This window comes from Rhinoderma darwinii, chromosome 11, assembly GCF_050947455.1.
Source record: "Rhinoderma darwinii isolate aRhiDar2 chromosome 11, aRhiDar2.hap1, whole genome shotgun sequence".
Classification (NCBI taxonomy): domain Eukaryota; kingdom Metazoa; phylum Chordata; class Amphibia; order Anura; family Rhinodermatidae; genus Rhinoderma; species Rhinoderma darwinii.
Genome location: NC_134697.1, coordinates 87789014 through 87793269, shown reverse-complemented (window position 1 = coordinate 87793269; position 4256 = coordinate 87789014).

Below are 4256 nucleotides of genomic sequence, written 5' to 3'. Positions count from 1 at the left end.
GCAGGCTAAAGATCGCCGCTCAGAAGGTCGACCAGTGGAAGGGTTGGTCTTTGACCCTCAGAGAAAGGGTCAACTTGATCAAAACTTACCTGCTCCCTTTGTTAATCTATTTGGGCAGTGTCTGCATCTTGCCAGAACCTCTCTGGACTCGGGTCTACAGCTTGTTCTTCCAGATGTTATGGGGGAATAAGCTGAACCTAGTCAAGAGGGAGGTGACATACCGTACGAGGAGACTAGGGGGGTTGTGTATGGTCAACCCTGTGGTATTCCTGGTTAATACCTTTGTAAAGATCAACATGTCAAACCTCTGGCAAGAGAGGGCTCCTCCGTGGGTAGTCTCCTGCAGGGGGTGGTTTCGGCCTTTCTTCCAGGAATGGGAGACAGGAGGGCAAGTGAAGGACCTTCGCACGCCGCATGGGCATCTTCCGGCTTATGCTACCGTGGTTCTGAAAACAATTCGCCGGTGGGGTCTGGGGATGTGGGAGATCAGGACTCTGTCAAGGAGGCTCCTTGACAACAGGGTTCTGTTGACCCATTTCCAGAAGCCCCTGGCGCTCAGGGACTGCCCAAGTCGGGATCTGGAGGTTGGTTTGAGGGTTTTAAATTCTAGTAGGATCCCTTTAAAGTTTTGGGACTTGGCTTGGCGTTGCTTCCATGGGAAACTGTATGTGAGGGACAACTTGAAACACAGGAACCCTGAGGAAAGGGGTTGTCCCCGGGAGGAGTGTGGCGACGTGCTGGAAAGCATGGAGCACTTCCTGCTTCATTGTCCCTTCAATACAGGGGTCTACAGCAGGGTGGGTGCCTCCATTGGTTGGCCTGGTCTGACCAGTCTCTCCTATGCGGAATGGGCCTATGGAACATTCAGACACCTGGGTGGTCGAGATCGGGGCACTTTATTCTTAGTCAGCTTAGCGGTCAGGTACGGCACGTGGAACGCACGGTGTTTTGTATCAACCAGACAAAAAAATCTCCCGGAGGAAGAGGTGGTGAGGAACATTCTTGGTGACCTGGGGAAGGTTCGTTCTTTGGAGTTCGAGAGACTGGGCACGAGTAGGGCCTCCATGCTTTGGAGGGGTTTCTCCTTCAGCGTGCCCTAGTCTAGTCGTCTCTATTCCTGGTGGGGGGCTAATGCTGTCACTGTAGCTTTTTGTTTTCTTTATAGTTGATGACGGATATAGGGCTTGCAGGTACCGAACCAGGGCCTGGTGGGTAGGATTTGTTAAGGATGTTTTATGTGTTATGTCAGGTAATGTATGCCATTGTACAGGCTGAGTTATTACTTACTATATCTTGTAGAGTGTAGTATTTTTGTATAGATGTGAGGGGGTTAGGTGTTAGGTGGGGAGGGGGGAAAGGTGGGGAGGCGGGGGGTTCAAATAATAAGAAAAAGCCGGGCCCGATCAAAGAGACATTGAAGGATGGACGATGGTGTTGGTCGGAGCTTAGGTAAGGACTTTGGACTGGACATTAGTCTTGAATTGGATAAAAAGTCATTAATATGGGTATAATGTAGATATTATGTATATATATATATGTATGTTCAGTATTGTTTTGTATATATTGGTTACTAATTGGTATTCATATTGTGGATTTGTGGTTGATTAAAAGGGTGGAGGGGAAAAAAAAATAAAAAATTCTAAATAAAAAAATAAAAACATTTTTTTAAAAATTAAAAAAATAAATAAATAATATATATATAAAATAGGGGGGTTATTTGCCGATGTTGTGTTTTCTCATGTAGGAATTTCTCATTTTCCTTGGTTAATATTTTTTGATGGGCACATGGACCGGTTAGGGTCAGTTTTTGGTTTTATTGTGGTTTAACAATTTTATTTATTTTATTTTTTAGACTGTTACTGATTTTGTTCTTTTGAGGCGTCTGGATTGATGTTGTGACTATGAGTTTTGTGTATTTGTATTTATACTGATGTGAGTGACGTGTGGATGATGAGAGTGATGTGTGGATGATGTGAGTTATAATACAGAAGACTGAGTGCTGGTAGGAATGTGATCTGGACCAGAGAGGAGGCGGCCGAGATTCATAATGTGTTTATAACTTGTTCATTTTGTGTTGGTTTATGACCCGTGTATTGTATGTGCGGATTTATGGCATGTGTATGTTTGTTAACATTTATTAAAAAGATGAGAAGTGGTACTGTGCAGTGTCCATATATACAGAATAATACAGATACTGAGAATTACACCAAGTATAGAGGACAGGAGAAGTGGTACTGTGCAGTGTCCATATATACAGAATAATACAGATACTGAGAATTACACCCAGTATACAGGCAGTGCCGAACCTGCCATGAGGCCAGGTGAGCCGACGGCCTCAGGCGGCACCACCTACCCAAACGGGGGGGGGCCGCATTTTCAGCCCGGGACTGGACCGGGGGGAGGGGCCATGCAGACGCGCCGAACGTCTGTAATATTCCTCCAACTCTCTGACGCTGTACACAGTACATACAGCCAGAGAGGAGCAAGTCTGCAGGAGGAGCGACGAGCAGCACCAGCACCACGAGGTAAGTGCCTGCCTTGCTGGGACTGGGACGTGAGTATACTGCAGGGGGGCATTTTACCGACAGCAGAGGGCTCTATGGGGCTGGAATAATCCACCCCATAGAGCCCTCACATCACTATAATGGAACGATTAGTGTGGGTGGGGGAGGGTCTGAGCGTCTGACTTACTGCAGGGAGCTCTATAGGGGGGATTCTGTCCCCACTTTAGAGCAGTCAGATGCTCAGACCCCCCTAACCTTCCAGTATAGTAACTAGTCAGGGCTCTATGGTGGGGGGATGATTCCCCCCTATAGAGCCCTCTGCTGTCAGTAAAACGACCCCCCCCCTGCAGTATACTCCTGGCTTTGTAGCTTTCCTGTGCTTAATTAGCGTGGGAAAGCTACAATCAGGGCAGTGACTGGTGAGTCTCACAGTCACTCACAGTGCACACTGCATGCAGCAGCTGCGGCAGCCAGTCTGACTGTGAGTCTCTGACCAGTCACCACCCACACGCAGCAGAGAGACAGGAGAGACTAATAGTGCCTGTCATTCAATAAACCCTCAAGTACTACAGTTTCACAGGCATTGACTGAAGCTTTCTATAGTGTAGTGGTTAGCTTGTCTGCCTTACACATTAAGGTTGCTGGTTCAAATCCCAGTTGTTTTTTTTTTTTTAAATTTATTTATTAATTAATATCTTACTTGTATTGGGCTTTGTTCACACTAGCATTAATATACGTTTACCTCTCTTCCGTTAGAGGAAGAGAGGATCAATACGTTAAACGGAAAGCAACGGCTCCATTAGAATTACCATTGCTTTCAATGGTAATTCTTTTGTATCAGTTGCTTTCCGTTTGTCTCCGTTCGCTAGGTTTCCGTTCTTTTGAACGGAAATAAAAGTTCTGCAGACTTCACTTTTGTTTCCTTTAAAAAAAACGGAAACTTAGCGAACGGAGACAAACGGAAAGCAACTGATACAAAATAATTACCATTGAAAGCAATGGTAATTCTAATGGAGCCGTTGCTTTCCGTTTAACGTATTGATCCTCTCTTCCTCTGACGGAAGAGAGGTAAACGTATATTAATGCTAGTGTGAAAGAAGCCTTAGGGCCTGTTCACATCAGCGTTGGCTTTCCGTTCTGGGGTTCCGTCGGAGGTAACCCCGCAACGGAAAGTCAAACTGAAACCACAGCTTCCGTTTCAGTCACCATTAGCGCAGTCGACTGCGCTCTTGATTCCGTCACAAAAACTGAAACCTGCCGGAATGGTGATGAACGGAAACCATTAGCAATGTTTCCGTCACCATTGATTTCAATGGTGACTGAAACGGAAGCTGTGGTTTCAGTTTGACTTTCCGTTGCAGGGGGTTCACCCGACGGAAACCTCCCACGGAACCCCGGAACGGAAAGCCAACGCTGATGTGAACAGGCCCTAATCATTCCCCATAAACCTGCCCCCGCTAATTAAAATAAATATATTATATAATGTATATAGCGCTGTATCCTGTATCTGTCAGGTCAGCGAGTCCTGCAGGATCGAGCTGTAACCGATCACATCTAAGTTCATAACTTAGATGTGATCGGTAATAGGCGAACTAATGGATTCAGGTCTCAGCGCTATATACAGCTGCTCTGTATACAGGATACAAAGCAGCTGTATCTCAAAAAGTACAAATCATTTTCAATAAAAAGTAATTAAAACTTGCACCAATCGTAGTAATAGATATCTTTATATATCATAGTGACATGTCCGAA